Source organism: Dipodomys ordii, unplaced genomic scaffold, assembly GCF_000151885.1.
Source record: "Dipodomys ordii isolate 6190 unplaced genomic scaffold, Dord_2.0 Scaffold27, whole genome shotgun sequence".
Taxonomy (NCBI): Eukaryota; Metazoa; Chordata; class Mammalia; order Rodentia; family Heteromyidae; genus Dipodomys; species Dipodomys ordii.
Window position 1 is genome coordinate 10,889,204 of NW_012267243.1, and position 13,847 is coordinate 10,903,050.

Consider the following 13,847-nt stretch of genomic DNA (forward strand, 5'->3'; position numbering starts at 1 on the left):
ATTGGAAGTTGCCCGTGAATTCCAAAACTTAAACTCTATTGGCTTTGTAGAAAACCTAACTCTAACCATATGTCCCTATTTTTTGTTCCATTGTGTTTTGTTTTTGTCATTGGAAATACTGACTTTTAGGACTCCATTCCTGGTGTGGACCAGATTTGAAGTCTCAGAGCATGGTGCTGATGCATGTTAGCCAAAGTGTCTCTTCCTCTTTCAGGTTTTCTTTGTTTGTGGATCCTCAGACCCTGGTGTACTTGGTAAACACATGTAGAGAAGCAAGAAGCTAGCTTTCCATAAATCAAATCCAACTTTTGCCACTGGGTCCTTAGAAGCTTAATTCTAAACTGGAGTTGATAATGCATGCCTTTAAAGGTTTCTGTATGAATCAGAGGTAATTACATGGAAATTAATTTGTGTGAGTCTTTGTTTACTCACCTGTAAAGAGAAATGAACAACCTATCTTGAAAGGCTGTATTGAGGATTTGAGATAACATATAACTTAATTGCTGCAGTTCTTGGACCATAAAGAACACTAATCCAGAAAGCAGTTCTGCTCGTAAGAAAGGCTTTTAGGGCTCACCAAGTTTTCTTGTGCTTTTCTGTATTTATCAGCTTATGTTCCTGTTAGGTTAGAATCATGTAACTAACTGTCCAAGGAAATTGTAGAGAGAAAGTTATTTCTCAGTCATGACAGTTAAATTCCAGCATATTTCTGTATGCCCTCTTTTCTATCTCTGCAGCAGCACCTTCGGTCCTTCTGTGGTGTCAATACTGAAGGAGCTGGCAACTTCATGAGAGGATTTCTGGACTGGTTTTGATATTGTTTGAGCATAAGTAAACCGTGATTGTATTGGGTGACTATAATTTTGTTGTTGTTGTTATCATTGTTAACCTGACATTATGCAGTCATTTTGATTAGTTTTCTGGTCATCATTACTATGGTTAAACAGAATTACTCACAAACTTTGGTACTGTAAGTGTACTTTGGAATTAGAGTGCTGGCCCCTACTTTCATTAATGGGGGCAGACAAAATGCTCCTGCTACAAATAAATCCTTTAATTCTTCCATAAGCATGAATTTCAAGAAGATTAAATGAAAACAAAATAAGAAGGGCATTGTTATAGTTTTAAGAAGAAGTAGTTCCTAAAAAGGCTATATGCTGAAGGCTTGTCAACTGATAGACTCAGTCATTAGGAGGTGATTTGACCTGGGGTGTTTGCCTTTAATTGATCGTTTGATAGACTGTGGTATGGTGGCTGTTTGGGGAGATGGCAGAAAGTAGTTGGGGCCTTGGTTGGAGGAAGTAGGTCACTGGTAGCATATCTTCAAAGGATGTACCTTGTTCTTGTCTCTTCCTATTATTCTCCTCTCTATTGCCTGGCCTCTATGATGTGAACACCCACTGCAGTAATAAACTGTCATAAACTCCCATTACTATGGTAGTCTTTGCTATCTCCAAGCAACAAGTACAGTCAATCTCCCATTGAATACTTTAGAGCTGTGTTCTAAAGAAAAAAATTCTTGTTTAACACAGAAAGCAAAGAACATTACATTTCCCATTGAGTCACTACCTAATCCTATTTATTCAATCTACCTTATTTCTTTGAAACTCTGACTCTAAAAGTAACATTAAATAGTCACAGATAGTTCTAGAAAAGTTTAGAGAATTACAACTTTTCCCTTTTAAGTTTCATTGGTTTGACAATGTTCCAAGCCACAAAAATGATCTAATTAAAATGTCATGCACTATATATCTATTAGGAATAAATTCCATAATCATTGATTCTTAGGTAAGTGGCTGATAGGTTATACCCAGAGTTTAGGCATCAGCAACTACTGTCATAGAATGATATGGTTGTTTATAAATTTCTCAGGAATATTATTTAATATTATTTAATCACTTTTTAATTGATGTCATTTTAAATCTGGGTCTATTGGTCTTGCTGAAAGAGTGGTAGAAATGATACCGTGAGGTATCATTACTACACAGAAGTAGATGTACCGGACCAGTGCAAATTATAACCTGGGGTTCGAATCAAAGAAGTAACACAAATGTTAAGTTGGACACTGGTGTGAGCCTCTGAGAAGTAAAAGAGCACATTCCAGGAATGTGGGAAGTAAAATGGGATATAAGATGGGTTGTGAAGAAGGAAGAGTTCTACACTTCATTCTTCCTTAATGTTGGCTGTACTAGAAACAGATAACCAGGTAAGCACAAAGGATAATGGAATTAGTGACATGGGATTCGAGGAAAGTGAATGCTTCTGACACAAAATATTAAACACAATTTTAAACTTGAAGATGGTATAAACAAAACATATGCACATTGTTAAGAAAAACAGTAACATTTGCCAGCATATTGCTAGCACTCACCAGTTGATAGAGCTTTCTAAACTATAGCTGTACTGTAAGTATAGACTAGAAGGTTCACCACCAGCTTATAGTGCTTCAAGCTATTTCTTATCAGAAGGACAAACGTGTGTGTGTGTGTGTGTGTGTGTGTGTGTGTGTGTGTGTGTGTGTAATTATTTAATTTTTTTTTAAAGAAAAGAAGCTGGGCGCCAGTGGCTCGCACCTGTAATCCTAGCTACTTGGGAAGCTGAGATCTGAGGATTATAGTTTGAAGCCAGACTGAACAGGAAAGTCCGTTTGACTCTTACCTCCAATTAACTACCAAAAAATAAAAAGCTGGAGCTGGAGCTGAGGCATAAGTTATAGTAAGCCTTGGACGAAAGCTCAGGGACAGTGCCCATGCCCTAAGTTCAAGCCCCAAGAGTAACACGAAAATAAATACAATAAAAAAAAACACTGCAGACACCTTTAACCTCCAATGGAACCATTTTGCTGCAGAAACACTTGGCCTAAACTTGAAAAAAATCTTTTTGGTTGTGGAGATGTGATTTTAATTACAAGGTATGTTCCCAATAAGAACAGGGGATGGAATGGGAAGTAGATACTCTGAAATCGGTGTCTTGAGGTGTCTCCTGAATAGAATCACACCAGTCTCCCACCACAATTTCTGTAAAGCTCTGCTTTACTCAATCCCCAGTACTTTCCTCCTCCAAGAAAGGAATAGCTTCTTTTTTTTCTATCCCCAGCCACCATAGGTAACTTCTAATTTCTGCTTCTATGAATTTTTCCATTGTAGATACCTCATAGGTAGCATCCTGCAACAATGATCATTTTCTGAATTTTCTCTTGATAGATATGTATTTTGTTGTTGGTGGTGGTAGTGGTTGTAGAGCTTGGACTCAGGGCCTGGATGCTGTCCCTGAGCCTCTTTGTGCTCAAGACTAGCACTATACCCCTTGAGCCACAGCACCACTTCCAGTTTTTGAGCTGTTAGTTGGAGGTAAGAGTCTCACCAGGTTTTTTTCTGCCCCGGGCTGGCTTTGAACCACGATCCTCAGATCTCAGCCTCCTGAGTAGCTAGGATAACAGGCATTAGCCACTGGCACCTGGATCCTGACAGATTTTTTTTTTTCAGAATATTTTCTTTCTTTTCTTTTTTCTTTTTGGTACCAATCCTAGGGCTTGAATTCAGGGTGTGGGTGCTGTCCCTGAGCTTTTCTTGCTCAAGGCTAAAAGGCTAGTACTCAGCCATAGTCTATTTCCAGCCCAGGCTGGCTTTGAACTGTTATCCTCAGATATCAGCCTCCTAAGTAGCTAGGACTACAAGCATAAGCCACCAGCCCTTGGATAGGTTAATTTTTTTTACCTGGCAGGATATTTTCTTTTAGAGATACGTTAGTCCAGGTTGGCCTTGAACTCTTGATCCTCATGTCTCAGCTTCTTGCGTGCTGAGATTATAGATATATAGTACATATATGATTTGTTTTTTGTCTTCAATCTCTATAATCATATCTACATTTTCTCTAGAGTCCATTCCCAAAATAACAATTTTTATTTCATGACTTTCTTTCTTTTCAACTGACCTCCTCTTCTTCTTCTTCCTCTTCTTCTTCCCTCACCAGATCTACCTATTGTGAAGTATAGAGTCTAGAATCATTTTGGTTTGACTGTTCCAACAAGAGAGTGGATTTTTGTGTGTGCTGATTATTCATTCTGTGACTCATGTGCAAAGTATTACTGAAATCCTTGCTCTCACCTTGTTCCATAGCCAGCTACAGCATGTAGTTCCCCCAAAGCCTCTTAGGCATCTCTAAGAACTTATCCAGGAACTCTATTTCTAGATCCTTCTAAAGAAATCTTTAAGTACTTCAGCTGTAGGAAACAAACAAAGATAATACCTTTTAGAAGTTGTATTGGTTGGACTTTATTTGCTGGGAAAACTGTCTTTTAAGCATTGTTGATAACATGGCTATGTTGTTGTTGTTTTTTTTTCAGTGAAGGAAATAAGTAGATGTTAGGGTTGTAAAAAATGTTGGGAAAAAAATCCCAAGAGAGTCTTTTAAGTTACCTTTATCTGTATTTTGCAGATAACGCCTTTACTTAACAGGGGCAGCAGTACACGGATCTCTGCCAAGGGGAAAAAAATGAAACAGTATTTTCTATAGATATGGTTAGAACAGAATGATAACATGGCTTTTGATTATCTATGAGTTCTCAGATTGTGTATCAACTTATTAAAGTTGTGGAGAAAAGATTGCCTGCAAATAAAGTAAGTAGTACTGCCCAGCAGTAGGTCAAAAGAAATCCAATGACAGTAGATTCCCTCTGTACCACTGGAAAGTCACGCAAACTACCACACTGCTTGAGAAGAATGCTTGTGGACAGCCACTGACCACCCATCAGTTGGATGGTAACCAGCATCCAATGAACCAACAGATGGTTTTGATGGTAATCTCATTATGTTTATATGTCATGATTTGAAAATCTGGGCAGCTACTAGTTCCTTAGTTTATTTTTCTTTTTAAAATTGCTCCTTTGCAGGCAATTAGTAAATTTTAATATAATTTTTTCCTTCATAATTGATACTCCATGCATTCAGAAAGAATAAACTGTGTTATTTTTTTATCAGGTTTGTAGTAGTGGACCGAGCTTGGTTTCACTTACAAGTTCACATTTACTAAACAAAATGGAAAAAAATTGTAATATACATATCTGTAGGCAGATAAATCAGAAAATACTTATTGCAGGCCTATCAGCCTTACACAGCCATTTGATATTTTGTTCCCCATACCTTTTACACTACAGGTTTGAAGAAAGCACCAAGATGAATGTGAGGTCCAGGTGTGACTCCTTTGCCTTCTTTCAGCTCAATTCCAATTAAGCACTCAAAGCAGTCTATGTAACTGTTACATTTCCTAGATTGGAAGTTTTTAGTCAGTAGTAAAAAGAAAATTTTTTATTTCTAGTTCTTTAGTACCATGAGAACCACAGATGAATGCAAATTTGGAAGAACTTGGTCAAATCCTGCTTCCTATTTGAAGATTAGTAAGGAAAATCCCTTCTTGAAAGGCACTAACAATTTGACAAGAAGGAGAAAATAAAACATCTATCTATCTATCTATACTTATGCTAAGGCAAAGAAGGGTAGATGATAGATGATAAGGAAGGGTACAACAGGAGCTGAAAAAATAAATGGAAAAAGAATTGTTTAGGTCATAGAACTGGTGATGGATCTTGAGTCTCAAAGTTCAGTGTGTACTAGAATTTCTTGGAAGGCTTCTTGGAGCACAAATTGTCAACCTCATGCTTAATTTTTGATTTAATAGATTTAGGATGGAATCCATGAATCTGCATTTTTAATACATTCTTAGCAGATTCTGATACTGTCAGAAGCAACATCTAGAGGAACAGTGCTTTAGAGGTGGAAAAGGAGCACAGAGAAGGAAAATGAACCTAATTGAGGAGCATGAGATTTGAGTACTTTGAATAGCAACAATAGTGGACTTTCTTGAGTTATTTCAATTTTGCAAATAAGGACATTAAGTTTTGTGAGTCCAGAAGTACCAGCTGAAACTCATAGAGCTAAGAAGTGTCAGAATGATAATTTAAGATCATTGAGGGCAGAGCCCCCTTGTCTAACTGCTGGGACTAATAATAGCAGGTAGCTGACACAGCATTTGATTAAGAAGTCTTGGGGGTTAAGGATTAGGATGCAGGTTGCAGTTGCACTTAAGAGGGTTTAATCTCCATGAAAATGCAATAAATCTATACTGAACATTTTGAGCAGGAATAATTCACTGAGAGACTAGAGGCATGGCTCAAGTGGTGGAGTACCAGTTGAATCAGTAAGTCAAGTAAGTCTGAGGCCCTGAGTTCAAATTCTGTTTCCCCTCCAAAGGAATAAACCACTGAGCACTTTTTCTATAGTTAGGGTCGGAAGTATAATTTCATAAATAAACAGAAGAAAATCAGCAGATAACATGTAAATCAGAATGATGAACAAAATCAGAAGGTGGTGAGATGAGAAGAGATGGTAAAGGATGGAAACCCATTTATAAGCATTCTATATCATCCCAAGTCAAAAGAAAGGAAGAATTAAATGAAAACCTTTTACTTGGAATAAAATGAAGTTTATGGAGATATAATCTATATTGTGGCTAGATGACAATGATGACTTCTGATCTTTTCACAATGGATTCCTTGATTCACAAGATTTAATTTATAAAGCAAACTGCACTTAACTAAACCAAGATAAATGTCTGAGATATTATTTCTCCTCATATGACAAAAATACAGATTATAAGTAACAGCTCATTATCATCAAGGTTTCAAAATGATTGCTCTGGTTGTGTTAAGAATAAGCATCAACTTTGAACAGATGAGTAACTATTTTAAAATATATTGCTACTTTTGGTAGCAGATGTTAGTCATTAAGTCCGCATCAAAAGTCAGTTATTGAGTCAGGTGCTGGTGGCTCACACCTGTAATCAAAGCTACTCAGGAAGCTGAGATCTGAGGATTCCAGGCAGGAAAAGTCCATGAGACTCTTATCTCCAATAAACCACTCAGAAAACCGGAAGTGGAGCTGTGGCTCAGGTGGTAAGGTGCTAGCCTTGAACTGAAGAGCTGATGGACAGCACCCAGGCCCAGAGTTCAAGCCCCACGATGGACAAAAAAAAAAAAAAAGTCAGCTATATTTGTTCGCAAATGGATCCACATCCATTAATTAATTAATTAATTAACTAATTTATTATGCCACTACTGGGCCTTGAACTCCAGGCCCTGTGCTCTTGTTTGGCTTTTTCTATCAAGTGCTCTACCACTTGAGCCCTCCCTCTCTTCTGGCTTTTTGACGGTTTATTGGACACTAGAATCTCATTGATTTGCTTGCCCAGGCTGGATCCACTCAGATCTCAGGCTTCTAAGTGTCTAGGATTAAGACATGAATCATTGGCACCCAGATTATTTATATGATGAACATTTTAAATTCAAGTTCTATTCATGTTTTAGGAATTCTTTTGAGCTCATCACTTTTCATTAGAGGACTAGGGATGTACCTCAGTGATAGATCGCTTGCCTAGCATTAGAGGACTAGGGATGTACCTCAGTGATAGATCACTTGCCTAGCATTAGAGGACTAGGGATGTACCTCAGTGATAGATCGCTTGCCTAGCATGACTGAGCCCGAGTAGGTTAGATCCCCGAGTACCATGAGAGGTAGAAAGAAGACAGTGAAACATTTTAGGAAATCCTGAAGTAGTAAATGTGTTACCATGCTGATGTAAAATTCAGCCAAAAGACCAACAAAAAGCAATTTTAACATTTCTGAAAATATAAGATTTTGCTACCTAACAATATACATGACTTGAATGAGTAGCAGTCAAAGAAACTGCCTAAACTTGGGTTGGTGTGTTTCAGAGTTGGACATTGAACAAGACCAAAAGATTAGGAAAGGATTTCCCTAGGAAATCCTTACACAGAGTAAGATGGCATGTTGAAATTTCACTAACTAAAGATCTTATGGAACAATATTGCCACCCGTCCATCCTTAAAAATGGGAAAAGAGGAATGAGACAATGGTGGGATATGCATATAAACCCAAACACTCAAAAGGCTGAAGTAAGAGGATGTCAAATTCAAGGGCAGACTGGACTTCGTAGCAGATTTTAAGCCAAACTCAATGACACTCTACAGACATGAGAAAGCCCTGTCTCATAGCAAAACATTTTTTAAAAAAATCAATAAACCTACCAACCAACCAAACTAACAAACAATAATTACAATGGCAGCAAAAACCCAAGGAAACAGAAACAAGAAACACTGGAAACTTTTGGAGTACTGGAAAAGCACTTGATATTTCTTGCAAGTGTGAACTATCTTAACCTGAATGTTTTTGGGGTGCAATTGTCAGACAAAATAGAATACTTCTAATAGTGATCTAAGAGGTCATGTTATACCTCTATTGGTCATATTTCCAAACCCCATAAATGGGGTGGAATTTGGGGGGGGCATAAACATCTTGATTTCAGATGTAGCAGTGGCAGCTCATTGCCTGTGGCCATGAAGGAGTTAAGCCGCAGGTCTGTCATAGCTGCAGCCTGGAGAAAAGGCCGATCCAATTTCTGCACAATGGGATCCGGTTTCTTCTTCATAGTAGCATTCAGCCTGGATGTCAGTCATTCTCATCCTATCAAAAGCCAGGGCGTCTGAGGTGGGAAGGAGTCATTGCAGGAGCAAGTATTTCTCAGAAGATGTGGGAGAGAAGAGTGTCCCTCCCTATGCTTTGGTTTCTAATCTGTGGCAAATTGCAAACAATAGTGTGTATTTAGAAATTGAATTTTGAGCAATTACCATCAAAGGTATTGACTGTGGCCTGCAAGATAGCTGCTGGAGAAAATAGTGGCTGAAGCCAACAACAGCTCTGACACATAGTAGGGTAGAAAGTGGCACTAGAGCCCAGGCCCAGGGTTCAAGCCCCACGACCTACAGAAAAAAAAAGAAAAAGAAAAAGTGGCACTACATATAAATGAAGGAATATCAGCAAATAATATGTAAGTGACAATATTGGAATAAGAAGGACTACAATGGTTATTTTAATGTTCTTACCCACATGTAACTAAAGGAGGTACCACTCTCTCTACTGAGGAAAAATTGGAAATAATGCTGAAAAGGCATCACTCCAAACTTCATTATTTACAGATATATGGATGTTTGCATAGAGTTGTTTAAATTAGCCAATAGAGCTCTGTTTAATTTATTCCACAGTGTGGGCTGAGTCATGCACAATGATCATTTTCATTTTCTTTCTAGATTCCAGGATGCGCAGAATCTTCCAAGTGTCCCTAAGTAGAAGAGGTGGGTGGATCCAAGGAAGAATTGGAGCCAAGCCATTCAAACACAATACGGCAAGATGGGAGGGAGAGGTCATCCCTGTGCTGTAGTGCTTCAAGCTGAGAGCAGCACTTCAAGCTCTGTGCAGCTGACAAATCCAAACCCTGGACCAAGGAGAGCTTCAGGAATTGACCAATAGATCAAGAGTGAACGCAGCTGGGCAATGCAAGTGATTCTATCTTCTAATTAAAGGGTTTCCTGTGCGTGTGTGGTTACCTGGCATAATTACTAAATGGTTTGCATGAAATAACATGTAGCATTCTGCAGTTACTGTGCAATTACCTTAAATCATCACCATGCAATAAAAAACACACAAAAAAAACAAAGAGAAAACAGAGAAGCTTTTAACAGCAATTTGTAGCAAAGATGTTTGCAATCAGAACACATTGCTTGTTGCCACTGGCTTTTGTGTTAATCGCCTCATTGCAAATTGGCTTTCCTTAATGTCTGGACACCAGTGACACAATCCTATATGTGCTTTACTCTTATATTCTATGATTTAAATTTATATAGAGCATGTCTGCACATATCGATTCTGTTTTTGTCTTTTCATTCATTGAGTTCCTTACTTCTTTTGTATTTGGAACCAGGGGAATTAGACTAGAGAACCCTGGAGCTGCATTCTGAAGCTATACATGAGCTAGTGTGTGGTGGCACATGTCTGTAATCTCACTATTGAGAATGCTCAGGAGGATTGAGAATTTGAAGCAAGCTTGAGCTACATAGTAATACCTTGCCTCAAAAATGAAACGAACCCCATATGGAAGTTTTCTGGAAAACAAAAAAGTCCATGAGACTCCTATGTCCCATAAACGACTCAAAAAATGCCAGAAGTGGCGCAGTGACTTAAGTCATAGAGCTAGAGCCTTGAGCACATAGAGACTCAGGAACAATGCCTAGGCCCTGAGTTCAAGCCTCAGGACTGGCAAAAAAATATGGAGCAAGGACAAATGGATATACATTATTGCCACCTGAATGAGTGATACAAGTGAAGTGGTTTGAAGTAAACTAGTTAGTGCAATGTTCTAGCAAAAGAAAAGATCAAATGCATGAGTGAAGATGACAGGGATCTTCTTTCTCCTCTTGGGACCATCCTCTGATGTGAAACCTATTCACTACAGAGAATCATGGGATGATAAGAAAGGTGAAGAAGAAAACAAAGTAAGTGCATTGTAATTATTTTTAAGATGTATTGTTCCTATTTTTCTACACTTCTGGACATATTTAGTACTTCATTATCTAAGGTAAATATATCTGTTCACCAGTCAGGAAAAGAGCTGACCTATAAGGACTGGATTTAAAAAAGGCAAATTCAGGACAATACAGCATACAGGTGATCTTTTCATGGTTTCATGATGCACAAATGTATGTGTGTGTGCATGTGTGCAATGTGTGTGCATGTGTGCATGCACATACACACATCTGTACACACATGTGCATGTGCTGGGGATTGAACCCAACTTCTCATGCATGCTAGGCAAGAACTCTGCCACTAAGCTACAGCACCAGCCTCCTTTTCTGAACTATTAGAAAAGAATGCAGAAGTTCTTATCCAGTCCACTGGGTGCCTATGATAAGATAAAGGCACAACTGTCAGTTTAATGTTCTTGTTTTGGGTCTCATTGAAATCTGTGAACATCTTTATTTTGGATTTATTCCCACAAGTTTGTTTTCCATAGCTCTAGGATACATACCTCATCTAATTATCATAATAACTTTATCTGATCTTTCAGTGTATTTAATCCAAAATCTATCTCAATTAACAACAAATTTGTCTATTAAGAGAAAGATTATATCATTTATATGTTAATTTTTTTGGGGGGGGTCTGGTCATGGGCCTGAACTCTGGGCTTGGGGCACTGTCCCTCAGCTCTTCAGCTCAAGGCTAGCGCTCTACCACTTGAGCCACAGCACCACTTCCGGCTTTTTTTTCCCTGCTTATGTGGTGCTGAGGAATTGAACCCAGGGCCTCATGCATGCAAGGCAAGCGCTCTACCACTGAGCCACCTTCCCAGCCCCTATATGATAATTTTCATCCCCCTGCAATATTATTAGCACACATTAATTGTGTGCTGTTTGGAACCTTCATTGTAATCTTTCCATACAATATACTTCGATGATATTCACCTTTTCTATTACTCTCTCTTATCTTCCTTCTCATGCTTTCCTTTCTAAAAAAATTCTTGTAATATCTTAAATAAGTTTCAATATGACCTTTCCATACATGGACTTAGTAGACTTCATTTATCTTTCTCCTAATTTTGCCTTGTTTTTTACGGTCTCATAAAATGTAATCCTAATGGAAGACAAAAAAACACATGTAAATATTCAATAAGCAAAAGTTTAAAAGCCAAATTAAGTTTACAACTTCATCTGCTTAGTTAAGAACACCTTTCCCTGCTGAACCCCAAGGCAAGAACTGTTTTTGTTGCTACAGATTCAAGTGGTCTCATTCCTAAAAAACAACAAACAAAAAAACAAAAAAAAACAACTTGGTTTCTCTGAAACAAAGATTTCCTCTTCTTTATAATAGCCAAACTTGTCATTACCTGGTAATCCAAAGGCAATAAAGTTGCATGGAACGAATTGGAAATTGAAAAGCTGAATTTGAAGTGTAAATAGTAAAGGCAGAAATTTAATGTAGGAGGAAAACATGAATTAACATTTTCTTCTGTGCACTTTTTCTTATTTGTATATTTATTTTAGTTTTCAGGTGACTTTCCCCAAATAGCCATAACGCTAAAAGTACGCTGGTAAATCTTGATCCTAAATTACATTTCCTGGAATATCCTTCAATCACAAGTTTCAGTGTAGGCCAAAGCCAAATTCACCCAGCACTGAGGTCCATGGAAATGAGTTAGAGAAAGTTACATGCTCAAGTTGTCTGCGTAAGTCTTCAGAGAAAGATTTACTTTCTAGAAAAAAAAAATATGATTGGACCAGTACTAGAGAAAAGGATTGAGATTGTGGCTGCCCCTGGAATCCATTGTTAATTCCTAGACTGATCTTTTTGAACAGAGGACTGGAACTGTTGTAGTAGACCTGCCAGAAAGGGGACTAGCAGCTCAGGCGGAGGGAGGCCTTGGCTTGGGGTACTGTGCTCTGTACATGAGCATTGCAGAGTTAGCAGACATTGGTTGAGGGTAGTTGCCTCCTATGGTATTCACCACAATAGGATGTGTGACCCAGTAACTGGGACAGAGGAAAAGGAGCAGCAGCCAAAGGTCCCCCAGAGGGCACTTCTTGAGTGCTTTTATTTTTCTTGAGAAGAACTAAGCCACTACCTATTATTTTGACAATATGTGGATTGTATCTTTCTAATCTGCACAGTCTCTTTGGATGTTGGGGAGGAAATGTCCCTCTGGAATGTCAATCAACTGATAACATGTGATTTGTTAAAGATTTACGGCATGTGAAACCCCATGAAATGTCACGGAAGGCTTCATTTGATGGGTGGGAGCAAGATGTGTGGTGCTGTGGTTTCAGTACATCCCCCGGGTTGGAAACTTACTTCCTCCGTGCTGCAGTTTGGGAGGTGGAGACCAGCAAGAGGGAGTGAGAGGCGTGGAGTCCTCACGAATGAATTGACACCTTTCTTTTGGAGGATTAGAGTACTTACTGCGAGAACCCACTGTGGGAAAGCAGCCCAGCCCTTGTGCTCTGGCTTTTCACATGTACCCACTCACCTTTCCACTTCTCTGTCTTGAATTGAAATCATACAAAGTCCTCTATAACATTCAGTCACCTGATGTTAGACTTCCCAGCCTTCAGAACTGTGAATCCAAAGAAATCTCTTTTATAATCTAAAGGAAGCTACAGAAAATCCATTATAAATGACCCATGTCAGGCACTGTGTCACAGAAACAGAAAGAGGAGGTAAGGCATATGGTGATTTCTTCCTGGCATTGACTGTACTCACGATTGTATAACCAGGACCATGGTGTTATGCAGGCGTCTTGATTGTTAAGGGCTGTTGTGACTAGTAAGAGTGTCTCTTAGACTTCCATTGAAAAGGCTAGCTAGTGCTTGGTCTCCATCAGCAAGAGCTTATGTAGAGAGTCAAAACACAGACAATTGATAGGTGAGAAAGACTGTGTCAGGAAATATAGCTTATCGGAAGACTATGCGAGGTGTAATTGCTTCAGGGCCAAAGATTGCTCAATTTTGTCCCCAAGATCTAGAAGAGTGGCAATCATTAAGTATTTGTCGAATGAGTGAATAAATAGACATACAATGAGGTCAGGACGGAGAATAGCCCAACACAACTGAATTTAGAATCATAAAACTAGAAAATGCCATTACCTCTTTACCAGGAAGGCAAGGAGGAATTTGGGTTCAGGATTAGCTGGACAGAAATGTTTAAACCAAGTCGTATGTGCTCACAGATACTTGTAATCTCAGCTATTTGGTAAACTGAGGCAGGAGATTGAAAGCTTGGGGACAGAATAGGCTACATAGTAAGCTTATGACAAGTCTAAGTCTGGGCTATGTCAAAAGACCTTACCTCAAAAACAGATTGAAAAAAAACCAAAACATACTGAGATCAAGGTTACTAAGAAAAATCGGCAATGCAGTTGGACTCCTTTTATTAATGTTAGTGATTAGC

At 38.6% G+C, this 13,847-nt stretch overlaps 1 long non-coding RNA gene across 1 annotated transcript in view; it reads left to right on the top strand.

Annotated features, from left to right (window-relative positions):
• Positions 1-9,550, top strand: part of LOC105985193 — a 65,649-nt gene extending 56,099 nt beyond the window's left edge. The window contains exon 3 of the long non-coding RNA XR_001175040.1: positions 9,161-9,550. This is a non-coding gene — a long non-coding RNA (uncharacterized LOC105985193). The remainder of the gene's footprint in view (positions 1-9,160) is intronic.
• The last annotated feature ends 4,297 nt before the right edge of the window (positions 9,551-13,847 follow it).